Source organism: Protobothrops mucrosquamatus, unplaced genomic scaffold (genome assembly GCF_001527695.2).
Source record: "Protobothrops mucrosquamatus isolate PMUCROS unplaced genomic scaffold, P.Mucros_1.0 scaffold2651, whole genome shotgun sequence".
Lineage (NCBI taxonomy): Eukaryota > Metazoa > Chordata > Lepidosauria > Squamata > Viperidae > Protobothrops > Protobothrops mucrosquamatus.
Window position 1 is genome coordinate 28616 of NW_015388702.1, and position 20777 is coordinate 49392.

Here is a 20777-nt window from a genome sequence, read left to right on the forward strand (position 1 = left end):
GGAACGCGGCGGAACGGCGTTCCGGCACCTTTTTCCGGGCCGGCCGCACCGGAAATAGCCCCTCCCACACCGGAAATAGCCCCTCCCAAATTTTACTTGCATTCCTGTTCTCTAAAGGGGCGGTCCTAGGGTTTGATGAGGGCGTGGCCAGGTTTGAGTTCCGCCACCTTTTCTCCGAGAAAAAAAGCCCTGGTTAGAACTGAAGAAGCTTCTTGGATGAGAAGTGAAATGTTTTCAAAGAAAAAATAAAAAAACTAAGAAAATCCAGTTGTCTTTTGAAAAAAAAAAAAAAACTTCTGGGACAACCATGACCTGGATGATTGAGACTCTGCAGACATTTTTCCTGTGACTTATTCTGAGCAGAAATCAAGCAATTTAGTTTTTCAGAATATGAAAAATCCTGATAACTCAGGTACAATCCATTATTATATTTCCCTTCCTTTGCTCTTAGTAAATGAAAATATAATCAGATATCTACTTTTTTTCTTATTGTTATTACAGTATTACATTATTCTTTTCTCATGGGAACTCAAGGGATATTTATAGAAACCTTTGATTTTACCTCCATTAACAATACTATAAGATGACAAATAAAGGTCTGCTCAAAGTCAGCTCTGGTTAAGTAATTGTTTGAACCTGGGTTTAAATCCAACACTTTAACCAAAATACTATTATGACTTGTTCTTATAAGTAAGCTTAATTTTATATACTGGTCCCCATCTCCAAGAGCAGCAATACGACCAATACCAGGACATAAAAACAATGGAATGTCTTATTGACAGTATCAGTGGACAACTCTCATTCAAGAGAAAATGTATTCTGCTTCTTTTTATACTTTTTTTCTGAGAAAAATTAATGTATGTGAAATTATGGGTTAAAAAACTAGACATACTGCATTGAACTGTATGGCCTTTGACCATTATAAACTAATCACTCTATGTTGCATAGTATACTCTACAACAAAATTATTTTGTATGATTTTATACACTATACTACATTCTAAAAATCCAAAAACATTAATCAATTCTTTACAAATGTGTTTGAATCAAGAACTTGATACTTGAGAATTACAGCGATTAAGATTTAGGCGTGAAAATATGAGAAAATTGTATTTGGATACCGGAGGAGAATTTCCTTTTGCAATCATAATTGTCACCTTATAATTTTGTTTTTGTTTTTTGGTTAATATTTTTCTTTATTGTCAGAAGATATAGAAGTTAAAACTTGGAAGAAACACAGACAGACTAAAGATTTGGGCAGTATGACAAAATACTGTATTATGCAGTTCCTATTCAGCTGTAAAAACAACTGCAATCCTGAAATTCTGCCATACAATCATGAGATAAAAATCCCATGTGACTGATCTGCAAATACAGTTCTGTTCCATATGGCCATTTATACGTGTTTCCTCTGTGAAAAACAAAAAGGGCCTCTTTATCTAAGTTCTGATTTTTAAAAATCCATTTATTCTTTGTTCCTTCACAATATGTGGTTTTCTTTTCAACAGACTTCTTTGGTCAATTAGTTTCTTTGATTGTATAAAATTTGACCAAATAGGACCAAAAGTCCTATTTTACATAGTCTGCTAAAACAGTTTAAACTGATGAAGTCTTTAATAAAATTATAATAATAAAAACTTGTTTTCTACAGGTTGTACTTAATGAACATAATGGTATTTATTTTCAAATAAACCTACTAAAGTTTGCTTTACAAGTGTATTAGTTGCTATGGAAAAAAGTTTAGGTTTCAGGGGGAAAAACTGAAAGAGCTTGAGATACAGGTGATGTTTTCTTCACTTCTTCTAGACACAAAACATGGCCCAGAGGATAGAAGTGAACGACTGGTCACAGAGATAGTATCACTAGGAATAGTTTAGATCATTTCCAACTCCTCTATTCTATTATTTGTTTGCTTCCATTCTAGTTTCTGCAATTTCTGATAATATTGGATTCTACTCCAACTATATTTTTTAAAGATGAGATCTTGTTATGGTTGCCTTCTCAATTTAACTATTAATTAATAGGCAGTTTTAAGACATTTCAATTAGTGTGAAGAAAAGAGCTTGTGAATGTTATTACTATGTTTGGAATGAGTTCAGATTTGATTCCATACAGTAGAAGGTAGAGGGGCAGGATCTACAGTTACACTTAGAGGGAGGTTATCTTTAGCTATGATTCTTCTTGGTCATTTGATAGTTTGGGAAGTGTGTTGGAAGGAGGTGTGTTCATTGAAGGGGTCAGGGTGATTGGCCCTGCCAAATTACTAACACCTGCTGTGTACTGTTTGGGGGAGAGAATGGTATAGTTGTAAGCCTGCAACCTATGTAAGTGCTAGGCTAAGCTCTTGGATATTAAAACAGGAGGATAATCCAGTTGTGAGTGGATCTGCAATGTAAGGCAGAAAATACTGAATTTGCCATTACAAGAGAAGGGACACCAGCAAATCTGTGCCAATACACAGTTCCAGCTTAATTTACACCTTATTGGATTATTTGGCTTTAAACTGTTGTTTGTAAATGCCAGGTCCCATATACTGTATGTTTTTTTTAATTCACAATTTAGTGGTAAACAAATCTAAAGACTTGGCATTTTTACTGAGAACTGGTTGGGTACCCTCACTGAAATCTGTTCTCACAGATGTTCGATCCTTTATCAGACTCAATGCCAGATCCAATGTTCACGTGTGTTCATCTTGAAAGACACTGTATTTGCAGCCAGTGGAGTGTGAATGTCTGTATCTTAGGTTAGGTCAGAGGGACAAGTTAGAAATGCTATTAATATATTGGTTATCCTACTGCCCAGAAGAATCCCTGAGCTACTTGACCAGGTCTTTGGGCTAGATGCTGGGTCAGAAAGCACTTGGGAGTTTCCAACTAATCTTGAGTATGATCCATGCAATTTGTATCAGCTCTTTACTGTGGTCAGATCACTTTCTGATCCAGAAAAGACTGGTTGGTTGCCACTATGACTTTTATGGTGATTGGGCCAACTACAGTGATCTTCCCGAGACACCTTATTATTTCTGATATATACTTGGGGAATTTTCCTGTAAATGTATGAGCAATTCAGAAGCTAATAATGAAATCCAGGAGCTTGGTGAACTTAGATACCCCAATCCCAGTTAACACATTGGTCTACTGAGGGATTCCAGGAGATACAGCAATAGAAGTGATGCCTGAAGTGTAGTCTGAGGAAATGAACAGACTGACCATTCATTTCTCATTCAAGCATAATTTGTGGCAGTAAGAGAAATTAACTGCCATTACTTCTCTTATTTCATTGGCAGGCTACATATATAAATAAAAGAACCTGTTATATAAATAAAATATTTGTTCCTGCCACTGGATCCTTCCCAACTGTTACAATCTATGATTCTGATTCAAAGGCTGCATTGGAGAAGGTTGTTCAAACATCCTTTTTATTGCCCTGTAAACTAAAGGGGAATTTGCAGCAGCTAACTGTCCCTGGCTGATTTTCAAAAAACTAAGTAGGGTCATACCAGATGAGTACTTGGAGGTGCCCATTTAGAAACCATTGTACTTGAAACTGAAGACAATCTGGAAGAATGCAATGGAAAAACATTCTAATATGTTGCCAAATAAACTATGTAGACCCCAGGAATCATGCTAAAGGGAGACTTTATCTTTTCTAGATGGCAGGTGATGCCTAGAAACTTTACTGTATGAACGAAGCTTATAAGTCATTCCTTTGAATTAAAATTTTAATCCTGACATTTCTAGGCACATCTGTAACATAATTTGCCTGTGGAGTCTAAGGCTTAATTATGGAAGTATAACTGAATCCCATGGAGTTGTTGCAATGGTAGCATTCCTCATTTGTCCACCCTGAAGGACAAACACGATTAGAGGGAGGGAAAAAAGAAGCTGAAAAATCACAGAGAAACAGCAAAGTGGTATACAATTGTTTTCCCACTCAGCTAGTCCAGAAGCACGGGAGCAATGTGATTTTAAATGAACCCCTTGGCCTCTTCATAAATAGATACTTAAAGGGGTCCAATCCTGAATAAAATAATAAACTAAGGAATTAGCATGATTAGAAAGCCTAATATAAATTGGGCAAGACAGATGGAAGGAATTAACTCTGGAGCTTCTCACAGAGGAAATGTTGCCTCTTTCCTGCAACTATAACCAAAATGGTACATGACTCATTCATCTTCTACTCTTATAAACATATTCTATAAACTAAAGGCAAGAAAACAATGCACGATGCTCAGAATCAGGAACCATATGCTTTTCCTTTAATTCCTGATGTACCATGCCAAGACATAACCTTGGTGTATTACAATGGGAAGGACCCAAATAGAGGCATGGCTTTATCACTGGCCATTTTTGCAGCCAGCATGAAATCAGACCCATCAGCATCCCCAAGAAAGTACATCAACTTTTTAATGTCCAATTTCCAACTCAAATAAATGTAATGTAATCTGATGCTTTATAAATCATTATTAAGTACAGGTAGTCCTCAAGTAATGATCATTAATTTAGCAACCATTCAAAGTTATGGCAGGACTGAACGAATGGTATTTATGTCCTATCACCAAAGTTATAGCTGTTGCAGCCCCCCATAACCCACAAAATTCAGGGACTTGGCAGCTGACCACACTTATAACAACAGCGGTGCTTCAATTCCCTGCACCTGCCTATCTATCCCCATTTTTTCAGTGCCACTGTATTTTTGAATGCTTGCTGAGTGAATGGATGTAAGCCAAAACTATTTGTATTTCATAGTTGGAATATACATGGATTCTAGGAGTATAAACAAGTTGCTTTTTAACCAGATTGTTATGCTTGGTAGCAACTTTATTCCCCAAATATTAAGCCATCAGTAAATATTTATGAAATATGGACAAAGAATGGAATAATTATGTTCTTTTTTATAATAATTTTGTGATACATTACAATAAAAAATAAAAAAATAAAAATTAAAAAAATAGTGAAGAAAGAACAAAAAAGAAATACATAAAGAAATGAGTTTATATAGTCAAGGTTTTCTCTTTATAGAGGAACTTCTGGCAAAGAATATGGAGAACTGAAGATAACCACAGTGGAATGAGGAGCCGATGAATGGACCAACTCTTTACAATTCCTCTCTGGACAAAGAGAGAACTGGGATCACCCACATTAATCCAAACAGTTGTTCCTTACAACAGAGGCCCCAAACGTTTTGGGCACCAGGGACCAGTTCCGTGGAGAGAGGTTTTTCTGCAGACCAGAGGGGGCGCGGTTTCACGTGCTTCCTGCATCCTGCGGCTTTGTTTGCGCAGACCGGTTTCTGGCATGCTGTAGCCCGGTACTGGTCCATGGACTCGGGGTTGGGGACTCCTGCCTGACAAGCAGACTACAAAGCAGAGTTCTCCCACAAGTTGGAACTCTGGCAGATGAACGAACAGTATTGCAATCAAAGCTGCAATTTGGTGCCTTCAAAGGGATACTGTATCACAAACTTCCTTTCTTAATGACTTTTGGAAATTGCTTTTTAATTGCTTTTTCCATATTAGAAAGCTTCATAATGACAAGTTTTACTATACTGAGTGTGTTTCCTTCAAAGAAGTTTTATACAATTTTAAGTTTTTCTTTCTTAATTTTTTTTAATAAACAGTAAAAGAGTGATTAGAACGTTGATTTTAGAAAGTTACAAACATACTAAGAAACCAAATGTTTTGAAATAAGATTTTGAAACTAATTATAGGAATCCTTCCCATGAGAAAATACTGTTGTTTTTAATAGTTAAAAATATGATAAGATGGGATTTCGAAGGTTCAACACTAGAGGGTAAAGAGAACCAGAAGGAACTAAAGATTACAATTAAAGGAGAAGAGCACTTGCATTCGACTTACTAATACAAAATAGAGCAAAATACTTTAACATTGATTGCACTGAAGGATACTTGTGAACAATGGACCCAAATTTCAAAAATGTCTGCCATTAGAAGCTGTTATAGAAAAAGAGCAACCTTTGCTGAATAGGACTCAGATTGATTTGAAAGGGGGTTTAAAAATCATTAAGTATGGGAATAATGTGAAAGGAGATGCCACACTGCACATACAGATGAAACCAGTTGATGCCTTACCAAATCAAAACAGTGACCTGGATAATTTTCTTATTTTGGATTTACAAAAGAAGATTCTTAAAGTTTTGAAGAATTTTGTGAGAAGAGACAAAGAAAAAAAAGAGAAGAAATGCACTTTTAGGACATTATTTTGGGGGATTAATGATCAAGAATGTTAAAAGTAAAGGGGATGAATATAAAGTTGGTTTATGTGATGATCAAGTTTAAAATAAATAAGCTGTTATCTCTGGTAACCCTAGTCTTTTGCTGAACAGGACTGAATGACTGATGCCTTAAAGATTTGTTTATAGATACCTATATGGTTAAAAAAAATAGAAGATATAAGTGCTTTTAAAAGAAAGTGAAAAAATACAACAAAGGAAAAAACAAAAAAATCATTTTAATAGTAAATATTTACAATTCTATATATAGTTATCTATTTTAATTATTATTTAAGCACATATATATTTCTAATACATTTATTTGATTATATTTGCCCATACAAAGTCTATATCTATAATCTGCAATCTATGAAGTGCAATCAGCCCTCATTGAATAAAAGGGACCATACATTTATCTTTCCAAAATGCAAAAATCAATATTTTGGCATAAGGGTACGTAGAATTCATTTACATTGTCTGATTGTCAGATCCAAAGTACTAGTTATGTAATTCCCAAGAGTATCATCATCATCATCTCAAAACTGTATCTTTTGTTGCAGTAACTTAGTAATTGTAAGACATTGTATGAATGTGCATTTTAAAGAAACAGCATTCTTTTTCATCTCCAACAAAATGCTGGTTTTGATAATCCTTTTCTATACCAATGTAGTGGAGTCCAATAAATTCTAAATATTTTTTGTTGTGTAACTCATGATCTGAAATTTGACATTTTTTCTATAGAAGTTAAAATATTCTCCCATTTTCTAGGCAATACAGGAACCATTAATTCTTTATTCTACTCATTTCTTAGGATCTGTATATCAAATTGATTTATTGATAACAAATATCAATAAAAACTAATAGTGGATTTTTTTTAGTTTTAATGGATTTAACAAGTTGTTCTATTATCTCAGTGTCTCAAGAGCTGAAAATGCTGCTGATCTAAACAATGTTGTTCTATCTGTAAATATTGCTACTGGGTTACATCTGGTAGATGATACTTGTCTCTTAACACTATACATTTAAAGTTAACCAGAAGACTAATATTTATTATTCATTTATAATACAACAACAAACCTATGTTTTAGTATTAGTAAAATTTAAATTGGTTATAAATTACCTGAGACAAAGTAATATACAAATATTAATGGTAACATACAAATGTGCAAAGTTTTCAAAAATGTTTTTGCATTCTGTTATACATGTAGTTTATACACACACAGACTTTCAGCATTCATTCTCTAGAAATCATAAAATAATCTCAACTAGTACTACACTTTGAGGTCTTTTTATTTAATGAAAGATTTTAAGCAATATACAAATAAATATACCTTAATAAATCCTCCATGTCCATGGCTCATTGGAATATGTTTCAGGCTGACTGTGAGCCTTGGATGATAAACCTATAGATAATAATGACATAAAACAAGCAGTTGTCATGATTTGTCTTTGGATAATTGATCATCAAAAGCATAAAGATAACATCTTTTAAGGGCGATATGTCTTAGGCATTAAGTGTTTGACCCACACTTCTCATGCAAATACCAGTGGTTTTTTGCTTAACTTGGTCCTATTTTTTTCTCTAATTTTGCACTTATCTATAAACAGGCTAAGGCTTTGAATCAATGGTAAAACTGATGCTTTGTATCCCAGGTTCAAAGAAGTCATTCATAAGGTAGAGCTGGAATAGACTGTCTTAAATCCTGGACAGCTGTTGCCAGTTAAAATAGATAATATTACATGAATCTACAGACCCTTCACATCCTGGACATAAACTGTTTCAACTTCTCCCCTCACGATGCTGCTATAGAGTATTGCATCCAAAACAACTAGACACAGTTTTTTTCCTCATACCATCACTTTCTGAACACACAATTCCCACAGCACTGTCTTATATCTAAGAATATTTACCCAAGTAGTAGGGCTTTATTACTATTATCCTTCTCATCTTCCCTATTACCTTCTACGATTGATATCATATGATTATACTACTTTGTTGTTTGTACGTACACTGAGAGCTTATGCACCGGAGACAAATTCCTTGGGTGTCCAATTACACTTGGCCAATAAAGAATATTGTATATTGTATGATTAAAAGTTACTGTATTAACCAACATGCTTTCTATATCCCAACAAACATTTAAAGCCAGAGTTATATTCTTTATCCATTCTTTGCTTTGGTAACATTGTATATTAATTTACTTAAACTCTAATTTTAGAAAGCCAGCTTGGTGTATGATTAAGGCAACAGGCTAACAGGCTGCCACACCACACAAACACAAGGAAACAGGGGAAACCTGTAACTTTCCCTGTTGGCCTCCCCACTATGTTTGTGGAAAACTGGCAGGGCAGGGCAGGAAAAACAGACCTGTTTTTTTATATCAAAAAGCCATAAGGAGAAAATTAGCATAGTAAAGGGTTAAAGAGAAATGTAGTGGAAAAATGGAACTGTCTTTTCCATGTTTACAGGGTGGAGATTTCAAATAAATCCTGAAGTCCTTTAGTCCATTATAATCGTTTGATTAATATTCTGGGATAAACTAGAACATATCCTGTAGCTGTATGTGATACAAATGTAATCTTTAAGATACCCAAGAATTACTTCACAATACTGCCAAAATGGATTGACTTTCTGGTCATATTCATCTATAACCGATGTCATAACTTAAATCTCTCTGTACGATATGCTCCTGAATCTTCAATTTTTGTTTTTTTTTAACTAAGTGTATTTTATGTTCTAGTTTAATGTTGCTTTCAAATGCAAATAAGTAATTTGTTTGGCATACAAACAGAGATGGCCATCTATCAGAGATCTTCCAGTTAATCTTGCAGTTCTATGACTTATGACAACTACTTTAGTATCTAATTCTATTTCTATAGTCATTCAGAAGAATCCAGAGCTAGAACTTCGTTGACTTTTTTTCACTGACAGCCAGCTAGATAACAAAGATGAGCTTTGCCAGTTTGGGGAAAGTAATTACAAAGAATAATACACTTCTTCATTAATAAAAGAACTTTAAACTTATACTGTAGATGTAGACTGCCATGACAGTATCCTATACTGCCTTCACTTGATGGAAATTGCTCTTTTGTTCTAGTTCTGCCCTCTACCTCCACCTTCTCTCTAGTCTAGAGCTTCAAATGAGAATCTAGGGAGACATGGAACTAGTCCTATCTTTCAAGTACTAGTTTGGCGTCCATGGATGCGTTTTGATGGTCTTCTGCCTGTCTATCCTATATAATGGCTGTGACAGTCCTTACCCTATATCAGTGATGGCGAACCTTTCAGAGATCGAGTGCCCAAAAACCACCCCCGCCCCCCATTCCGCCTTCCGCCCCGTCCGCCCGCAGGGCCATCCACCTCCATGGTCCGCCGCAGATTGCCCAGGCAGCCCTGCAGCACGATGGCCATGCCCTCCACCCGCACCCTGCAGCATCATCTGCACGCGATGGGGCGCGAGGACAGAGTCTTGTCCCTGCTGCCCAGCTGCCATGTCCTTGGATGCGCTGCTCCGCATGGACCCCGCCCGGGGGTGACTCTCCTCCGGGGGGCTGCTGGTGAGGGGGCCGCGGAGGGAGTCGGGGCTGGGGCGACAGCACATGTGCCCACAGAGAGAGCTCTGAGTGCCGCCTCTGGCACGCGTGCCATAGGTTCGCCACCATTGCCCTATATGTTGTAGATAAGTCCTGTTTTTTCTTCTTGGGCTAATGAGTCTTTTGGTTTAAAGAAGGTAACATCAGAACTTTAAAGTTGAGTTACAAGTACCTTTTCTGGGGTCCAATGGTTGCTAGGTGATTGGTTCTATGTCAAGTACTACCTATATTCTTTTAAAAATACAATCACCTAAAACAAATATTACTCTACAATAAATACCTGTGACCTTTAAAGGACAAGGGCCTGTTTTTGCAGCAGGAGACTTTATTTTCCTTTTTGTATTTACAACCCACAGAAAATTTAGTGGTAAAGCTGTGTTATTTTTGTTCCTTTTTGGAACACATTCTGAGATGCAAAGTAGAGATGCAATACTGTAAAAATATCTTTAAAAATTACAAAAAAATCAGAGCAACTCATTCTGGAGGTCATATGTAGGCAACCAAGATCATAATTAATGAAATACAGATTAGAACTTTCTTATAAAAGCCAATCTTTCTTTGAGAGAGCCAGGTGTACCTCATGTAGAACATTTCATAAAGTGGGAATCTCAGCAGAAAACTCTCCAGTATTTTGAAACTGATAAGAGATCTCCTCCAATACTAGTCTATACCTTTTCCCCATCCTCAGTAACCTGTATTTGAATTACTACTAATCAATACTGAAAGGTTCGTTTTCATTTCATTTATTTTACAATGCATGTAGTTTGCTTCAATCAGATTTGACTCTAAGGCTCAGATTTAATCAACTGAAGAATTAAATTGGACAAGGCAAACAAAATTATCTACAACTTTAGTGTGTCTGTATTTACCTATGAGCTGATGCAAACGTTTAAGGACAAGTATGCTTTCTGATAGTAGCTTTCCTCAGTAGAATTAGGCCAGTGTACTTTTTGGCTTAATTCCATCTACTTTGTAGTAGCAATCAATGCTCAGCAGCAAGTGGCTAATGATTTTGGGAGTAAAAGAGTGAATGCCATTGCAAAATGTCTTCATGATGAATGCCTATCTTCTTTCCATTGGTTCCTCCTCTCTGGCTCTACATTTTCATTTGCATTCTTCTACTATACAGCTTTTCTTGTTTTTTTGCATCCAATATTTGAAGTCACTAAATATCCGTATTATCAGATTGGAAAAATCCCAAGTAACTAAAACCAGTATACGTTTTCTTCTCAATCACGAAAGCATCCTTCATACTATTTGCATTTTTTGTTTTGCAAAACAAACTATTAAGTTCACATTCTGATCATATTTAACTGTATAACCATGGGAGAAGACGTGAGGAAAAAAAGATCAGTATGCAGATAACATGAACAAGTATCTGATGTCTTAAGGAAATTTCTTGCAGATGTGAGCTTAAGTGTATGAAAAGCAGTCTTGTTTACACATAACTTCTTCACTTACACTGAACATGAAGGGCTGAGTTAGAACTCACTGATAAAATGCAGATTATACATATAAGAAGAGGTTGCATCAGTTTCTGGAATCTTCTGCAAAGACGATCCCATCTGGTAAATTGGAAAGGAACCCTGAAGGCTTAGAAAGACTGCACACAGAGGAGCGAACATACAGTTTTCAGATATCTGGCATTTGAATTTCTCCAAATTTTGATCTTTTAAGTATAATACTGCATGTAATGTGGTGTTGTATTCTTTTGGGTAAGAATCAATAGAGCATATGTGTTTTCTTGGGAATATCAGTGAATAGTTCTGCCAATGCTGAAGCCAGTTGGATAAAATGGAAGTGTTGAATTCAATTTCCATCAGCCTCAGCTGCTTTAAATGTATGATTTCCTCTTGCAAAGAACAACGAAGCAGCAAAGACTACACATACGATAGCAGAGGTTGCAAACCTTGTTTCTCAATCCACAAAAATGTGATCTAAATATGTCATGGCACCCTTCAGAATTTGACATCTCACTCAATTTAGGCTTACTGCACTGCAAGCAGAGAAGAGGCCAATGGAATATGGATAATACTTATCTATGACCATTTGTTCAACAACAGTTTGAAACTGGGATGGTGCTGAATGATGGTTAGACTGACCCCCGAAGTTCTGGATGTTCCAGCACCCCTATGGTCACATGATCATACTCTGGGCACTTGGCAATTAGTTTGCACTTATAATCAGTTGCAATATCTATCACATGATCATTGTTTGTAACCTTCCCTACTGGCTTCTCCAGAAAGACAATGGAAAGCCCATAGGGAAAGCCACAAGTCATTGTGCTAAGTCTCTCCCACTTACACACTCTTCCCCAGCCCCTTGCACTCGCGCAGTACTGGTCATTCATGCACACCCATGTACCATCCATAACCCACGCTGCAATCTTCCCAATCTGTACTGCAACGTGATGCATACCAGAACCCCCAACCTTCCTGACCCTTGGACACCCTCCACAGCCATTGCTGCCTCTTGCATCCTCTCCAACCTGCACCATACTTTCCTGCACCCTTCCTAATCCATGTGCGTCTCCTGCACACTCTCATGCACTGTTCATTACTACGCTGTACCTTCCCCAAATGGTGCCTCTTGTTTAGCCTCGCTCCCTCCCCAACCTTTGCCATACACTCAGTGTTCCTTCCCCCACTTGTCCCTTTCCTAACTTATGCCATACAATTCCCAATCAGTGCCTCTTGCACCCACCCTTGTCCCACCTCTGGCATCTCCCACACAGTCCCCAACCTGTACTCCCCTCACTTCTTCCCCCATCTGGTGTCAGCCGCTTACTTCCCTTCTGGCCTGGGTGTTGCAATTTCCTGCCAACTTTCCCATTGACTTTATGGGAAACCAGCAGGAAGTTTTCTTGCTTAACGACTGCAAGATTCAGTTAACAACGGTAACCAGGATTGCAGGGATTGCCATCCCTAAGTGATGCGGTCATGATTTAAGAATGCATACCTTAGCAATGGAAATTCTGTTCCCAACTGCCATCCTACATTGAGGGCTAACTATAAAGTAATAGAATGAAAACAGAAAAATATTGCATGGGGTGGAGTTCCCTCGCCCTTTAAATTATTATTTAAATTATGCATTATGAATTATGCATTGTGAACCATGATGCATATTGAGCCCAATGATAGTCTTATGGAGAACCAAGACTAATCAGGTTTTATTAAAACCAGTCACTAGAGACCTACAGTAGCAGTATATGTAGCTTTACTGGCAATCAGTGTTAGGAATATCAGACAAAAAAAAAACCCCAACACCAGAATAATAGCCAGGGATGAAAGTCAAACCACAGGGCAATGCACAGCTGCATAATTGGAGAAAAGGGTCAAAGCTGAGACTAAGAACTGGAACACAGCACTAACTCAGAAAGTGAGTCATAAGTTAAAGGCTGAAGCCCAGACATAAAAGTTGCATAAATGTATCAATAGTTGTATCTATAGATTGGAGGACATAGTATTTTAAAGCATAATCTTAATTTCTGGGAAGAAAAAACACTGCTGAAACCTAGCTATTAATACTTAATGAAGATTCTTTTAGAAATATATTTTATATATCAAGATCTCCCATTAGTACTTGTGTTTCTGTCCAAAAGCACACAATGAAATGCATGAATTGTGTACTATTGTGCTTTGGATATTTGTTGAAATTGCTATGTATCTTTCAGATAAATGCAAAATAAAACCATGTCAGAAAATCAAAGTACACTTTGGCATTAATATCTTTACCAGACAGAACCAAGTCATTTCATAAACTTTAAAAAGAAGGGCAAGGAAACACTGAGTTTATACCAAGTCTTGGGCGGGACGGTGGCTCAGCAATTAAGACACTGGGCTTGTTGGCTGGAAAAGCCAACAGCCAGGGTTTGAGATCCAAGTGCTGCATGACGGGGTGAGCTTCCGTCCTCGTCCCAGCTCCTGCCAACCTAGTAGTTCAAAAGCATGCAAGTAGATAAATAGGTACCACTTCAGTGGGAAGGTAACAGCCATCCACGACATCATGCTGGCCACATGACCGTGGAAATGTCTTCAGACAGCGCTGGCTCAAAGGCCTTGAAACAGAGATGAGCACGATCCTCTAGAGTCAGCAATTAGTAATGGAGTAAAATCCGCAGGGACTCCTTTTACCTTTTTTTTATATCGATACTTCCACCTGCATATCAGAACTTCCCATATTCTCTCTTAATCCAACAATACAACAATACCATACACTGGCCTAGAAACCAAGAGATTGTGAGTTCTAGGTCTCCATTAGGAATGAAAGCTGGCTATGTGGAAGCAGCAGTGTTAGGTATGTTTGCTGCTTTGAGTTATATGTAAAATAACTTCTGTTTTTTTATACATAAAAAAGTCTAAGCCCCTTTATCTGGGGGGACTTTGAACCATTTGATCCAGAAGAAGTGGAAAGGCTCCTCATGACTGTGAGTTCAGCAAACTGTGTTCTGGACCCATGCCCCTCCTGGTTAGTTAAGGCCTCCTGGGAGGTAGCACTTGGCTTGGTCCACATGGTTTTAATGCCTCTTTGTGGGAAGAAATGGTACTGCCTACCTTGAAGAAGGCAGTAGTGTACCTCCTTCGCAAGATGCCATCCTTGGATCCAATAGTGTTAGTAAATGTTCATCTAATCTCCAACCTTTTCTTTATAGGGGAAGTTGTGGACATTGGTAATTGGTGCTCAACTACAAAAGGACCTGGATGAAACAGATTATCTGGATCCTTTTCTGCCTGGGTTCAGACCAGATCACAGCACTGAAACAGCATTGGACATGCTTGTAGATCAGTGGTTCTCAACCTTTTTAATGCCGCGACCCCAACCGGTCGTACGTCGAGGACTAAACCGGTCGTACGTTGAGGACTAAACCGGTTGTAAGTCGAGGACTACCCAACCGGTCGTAAGTCGAGGACTTTCCCTGCCCGGGAGCGCCGCACATGCGTGGTTCCGTCCCCTGTGCCGGCCGAGGCGTAGCTGGCAAGTGGCAGAGACGGAGCAGGCCGACCACCAGCTGGCCCAGCCCAAGGGAGGTAAGGCACCCGCCGGAAAAGGGGAAAAAAATGGCGGACAGCCTTGCTTGGCGACCCCCATGAAATGGTCGATCGACCCCAAATGGGGTCCCGACCCACAGGTTGAGAACCACTGTTGTAGATGATCTTTAGAGCTCAGGAAGGACTTGATACAATCATTCTGGCCTTCCTGGACTTTTCAGTGGCTCTCAATACCATTTACAATGTTATCCTTCTAGACCATTTCAGGGGTTGGGAGCGAAAGGCACTTTTTGTGGGGGTTTCAGAACTTGGATCTTTTGCCTTTCCTTTTCAACATATACATGAAATTGTTGGAGAAGCTCAGTATGCTGACGATACATCATTCCTTGCCAGGCAGGTGATGCTGTCGGGAATGCTGGCTAAGTACCTGGAGGTTGTACGGGCAGAAACTGGCTTCAACTCAACACCAGCAAGACAGAGTGGCCTCTGAATCTTTGGCTTCCCACACCTGGGTAATATGTTGTCTATTGACTCTGAACTGGGTGGCACTATTCCAGACTAAGTGCAATTTGTGAATCCACCTAGACTCATGATTCCTAAGCAGGTGGCAGGTGTAGCTAGGCAGATCACCTTGTGTTCTAACTATGCCCTTTACTAGAGTGGGATTCCTTGCTTATAGTAACTCAAGCCTTGTTCATGTCCGATCTGGATTGCTGCAATGTGTTCTATATGGGGCTGGCTTTGAAAACCACTCTAAAGTAATAACTGGTCCAGAATATTGCAGCATGAAGTAATGGGTGCCCCTAGGTTCGCCCATTTTACACTCCTGTTGCGCAAGCTGTACTGTCTCCCAGTTTCCTTCTGGATGCAATTCAAAGTGCTGGTTTAAACTTTAAGGCTTCATATGGCACAAGATCAGGTAATTTGTGGGACTCCCTTCCCTAAGGACATATGCCCATCCAACTATATTGAATAGGGTGGACACACTCCTAGTCCTCTTCCTTAAATCTTTTGGGACACAGGAAGTATGCAGCCTCCCCCCACTTTTAATCGTTTGAAAAGCACTCAAATCTGGTTTTTTCCCCCAAGCACTGGGATAGGGTGAGATTGCTGAGAGGAACTTATGGACTGCATGGGAAAGTTTAGCTATGGTGCCAAGCCTTTTGGTTTTAACATTTTTATTGTAAATACAGGTTACTTTATTTTTTGGTTGTGAGTTGCTCAACATTTGGTACAAGATAGCTGGCTATATAATGTTATAAACAAACAAACAAACAAATAAGGCAGGATATAAAAAAATTCTAACGATAGCAATAAATAAGAACAACAATATAGCTTCTCACAGTGTGTTGGAGATGTTTCTTAATTTATCCAGATTTCAGGAAATGAAATATGGACGAATATCTGAAGAGATCCTCATGAATTCTAGTGTTCCTCAATCATTTGGAAGCCACTAAAAATTTGCATGAAGTTTTTGTACAGATAGAGAATTAATGTTGCTGATTAATGACCAAATAAGAAACTTGAACTTGATATAGAATAAAAAAAATGTCAGGTTTAATTCACTAGGCAATTTTATCAAAGCAATTTTAATGATGTAGAATTAAATTGGAACCTTGCAATTCTATGTTACAGGTTACAAGCCACTGAATTCAATAGAGCTTACTTCTACCAGAAGAGTATTGCACTATAATATTATCTTACCTATAAATAATACTAATGCAGTAAGTGGGCTCTACTTCTAAATAACTCTTTTTAGTATATGAACTTTTTTTTAAACAAAAACTGTTCTACAAAAAAAATTCTAGAAAATTTTATGGCATTAGCTAATATACAGCTATGTCAAGACAGATACATAGCTGTGGTTAGATTTATTACATGCATGTTCAACTGACATTTATAACTGTTGCTGGGTAGTTGAGATTTTGTCATCTCAATTTTAATTCTCAGCCATTTTGCTTTCAGTAAACTAAGAATCTTGTCAAATGGGATACCATAAATCCCCCAAAATATGTAAACTGAAGGATTCTTAAAATAACCATAAAATTTATCTAATGTCACCCAGTAGAGTTCCAATGTAAGTTTTCCTTATACTGTTCCTCCTGCAACTTCATTATTTTCCCCAAAATAAAAAAGTGGATTTTTTTTTTAGGGAGTGGGAGAAGCATTGAAAGGCAGTGTTAGAATTCCAGCTGCCAGAGGTGCTGAAACCCATTGACAGACATACTTAGAAGTAACTTAATATTCACAGACAATTTTGACTTTCAGTTTTCTATTGAAAAATGTATTAAATAATAAGGAACCCCCCCCCAAAAAGGAAAAGAGCATATACAAATTCTTGAAAAATACTCTTCATTATGTTTTCTGGCAAGTTGGACCTGGAAAAAAAAAACCCTACCATATTTTCTTAGTTTTATTATGTTGTAGTAGAAATTAGTCCAGTTCATATTTGTTCAGAAAATCCCACATGATCAATGAGATTTACTCATAATAAGTAATTAATAAGCCAGTAATTTTATTTAGACTTTATTCTTATGCAATAGATATATTTCTGAACTTCAGTTTAAAGGAACTAATTATATTAAGAAACAAGTGTTTCAAATATGACAAAAGTGAAGTATGCATACAACTGCAGTGTCATTCCTATTTCACATAAAAATATCTACAAGATTCCTTGCTTTTTGCCTCTATCTTATATAAAGTTTTGTGACAATATAAATGCAATACAGGTCAGATTTAATCTAATAAACTCATAGCAAATTAAGTTAGCTCAATGGTGATCTATACAATAGTGTCTTCTTCTGATACTAATGACATTATCACTAAACAATTAGTACAGCAAAAAGGTTAGCCTTCCAACTTTTTCCAAAATGGCTTACCAAATTTTATAATAGGTATTCCCTTACTTTGCTATTTTTACAAGTAAAGTGGACTATCTATAATTTCTCCCAATTAACTGATAAGTACATATGATACTAATTCTTGGGCCATTTTGTTTTTGTATTATTATTATTATTATTATTATTATTATTATTATTATTATTATTATTATTATTATTATTATTATTATTATTATTATTATTATTATTATTATTATTATTATTATTATTATTATTATTATCATCAGAATCCTGGAATCAGAGATTGCAATAAAAGTTTCTTATGAATACCTATTTAATATGAAAAAATATAAAAAGAAGAAATAATCTTAGTAGTATTATATTACAGGAAAGAGAAGCATATTATAAATGGTATATTTTCATACAAACATTAATACACCATGCAGAGATACATTTAATCTACTTTGGAAATTAAAATTCCTTTTTTACAAAAGTATGTCAAATATTTATTTTCAAAAGATAAAACAATTCTTTTCAAAAGATAAAGCAAATTGTTTTTAGCAAAATCATTATATCTCAGATATTTCTGTTGTCAACTATGATTGTTTGAAACATGTAATGTACTGGATACTGACATGCAATTTAGTTTTGTTTTTTTAAAAATAATCTTGTTGTATATTTTAATGCATATACTGAAAAAAAAATCTTCTTAAAAAAAACCCCCTAATTTTAGAAGGTAGGCTGCAAGTTTCCATTCCTGAAAATGAAAAATTTACTCACAAGGACTTTTCAAGTGCATTATTCATTGCATGGCACATTCCCAAAATCTCAGTACATGCATTTTAAATATTGTGTCTATGGAGATATGTTAAAAGAATATGCCAATTTAATTTTTTTTAAAAAATTAGAACATTCTTACCATTCTTGCACTCTTTTAAGACTCAGAAATTCACTGTCAGCAAAATGAAAATTCTCTGCAAAAGATTGAAAGAAAGAAAAACTCAAATCATCCCACCAAATAGGAGGCAACTTGCCCAAAAACTTAAGAAAGCAAATAACCTAATAGTTAAGAAAAAATACTTGTAAAATCCTTTGCTCACATATCCTTTCTGTGTCCTGATCCCTTAGTCTGAACTGTATACTGGATATTCCACAGGTTTAAACATAGCACAAAGGAGTTCAGATCTGCAAAAATAACCCCTCCAATCCAAAATAAATGTATTATACCGTAGTTAGCATATTAGAGCCACACTTCTTTGAAATGCAGTATGGATTTAGAGTATAGCTACTTGAAAAAAACCAGAGAAGACAAAAATAGTGCTTTCTGTGTCAGCTGCATAGCTTCTCCATTGTTCTCAGACATACTACCAGCTGTCTTCCCCCTCATTGAAGATTGCAGGATTACAGTCACACTTTCAAAGCGTAATAGCCTAGAGAGGGGATATTTTTGGAAATGCATTACATAACCTACCTCAATCACTAAATACATGCTTACACCTTTTCTCTGAGAAGGCTATGAACAACAACATTTTTGCCTCAGAATTCATTCAATTTGCTGCAAAATAATCAGCTGATTTACAGTTTGCAGAATACAGTTACATTAACCTCAAAGTGATTTTCCTTTAAAAAGTCACATGCACGGTCTGAAACTTCTATTTTATCATTATGTAGTTTTTATTAAGAAAAAATCTAGGCGGCTTTGAGCAAATGAACATAAGGTTGGTGGGTTTTATTAAAAGAAAGGGTAGAGGAAATTGTACACCAAATGTGTTTCCATTAAAAATCACATTTAATTCTGAACATAATTCATGGAATCTGCACTAAAAATGCATAATTAAAAAAAAAGAAGTCATTCCAGACTTCATTGCTGAACATTCAAATTTGTAGAAAGCTGTTGCAGGAAGAATGCCTGTTTCTAAAAATACACCCAAGGCAACCATTACTATCCAAGCTTCTAAATCCTCCCTTTGCACAGAAAGGCAAAGAGTTAAATCTATGCATGTTGCATTGTCCCCCTTCCTTTACACAGCCTTCTGTGGAACCCACGAAGCAAGCAAGAATAAAAAAAGGGAAAATCCCAACGACTCCACTAGAGTCCCAATAAAGTAGAGGAGAAACGGTATAAAGGATATTCCAGAAAGGAAAGGAAAGGAAACCAGACAAAGAAAAAATAATAAAAAAAAAAAAACAGGGAAGAAATCTTTTCAAAAGATTCTGCATTGGGGATAAAATGCATATACTTACGACAAATTCCCCTTCTCACTTTCTCTCCTTTCTACATGATCTGAAATACAAATGTGAGTTTAAAAGGGGCAGCATTACTATAGAAAAGAATTTATATAAGGGGAGAGAGAGAAGGCTGGGGAAGGGGTGTGGGAAGGAATGACTGCACCTTTTTTCTGAGTGCAGCCTTGGAAAACGGGGGGAGGGGAGAAACGGGGTGGGGGCAGCAGCAAGAGGGGAAAATCTCGCTCTCTTTCAGTCTTTGGTTGTCTATGCTGGTTATATTGAACAATGAGCTAATTCTGATGGTAGCTGGCCCAGCGCCAAGCTCTCCCTTGCTCTCCAGAGCGCGCGAGCGAGCGAGCGCGCGCCCTTGCACACACCCTCCCCCTTCGCTGCTGCAGAGCCAGACTGCTTAGTCTGCAATAATCCGTAGCAAGAAGTAAAACCCCCCTCCCCTCCTTTCCTCCTCCTCCAGTCTAGCAGCCCTAGAACCACCCGACCAATCGCCAGGCACGGACCAGGGAAGGCTTGGAAACCCAACAGCAGGGCTTGGTTGGCAGAAAGGGGACGGTCTCGAGCTAGCTCGCTTCCCCTCCCTTCTAACTACTGTGTCAGAGGCCCAGAACTACCTCTCTGCCCGAGTCCAAGGCTGGGTCAAAAAAAGAGCACCCATTGGTCAACTTCGCTGTCGATCAGCCCTCTAACTCCCCGCGCCCCTACCCCTTCGCCGCCGCCGCCGCCGCTTTCCAGACAAATAATAAAGAGCAGAGCTGGCCGGAGGGCTGCCAAGCGTCAAGCACGGCCAAAGAGCTGCACAGCCACGGCTCGGTGCCAAACCTGAGCTGGAGGGGTGCGGGGAGAAGGGGAAAGAGGCGGAGGAGCGTGGCCACATACTGTAAT

The 20777-nt window shown here is 37.4% G+C and overlaps 1 long non-coding RNA gene across 2 annotated transcripts in view; it reads right to left on the reverse strand.

Moving 5' to 3' along the window:
- Positions 1-20084, reverse strand: part of LOC114923260 — a 23239-nt gene extending 3155 nt beyond the window's left edge. The window contains exons 1-4 of one of the 2 annotated variants that reach the window (XR_003810597.1): positions 20044-20084; positions 19896-19935; positions 18571-18625; positions 7561-7632 (exon numbers count right to left, since the gene is read on the reverse strand). This is a non-coding gene — a long non-coding RNA (uncharacterized LOC114923260). Of the gene's footprint in view, positions 1-7560; positions 7633-18570; positions 18626-19895 lie in introns of both variants that reach the window. The other variant, XR_003810596.1, reaches the window with a different exon arrangement.
- Between the last annotated feature and the right edge of the window lie 693 nt (positions 20085-20777).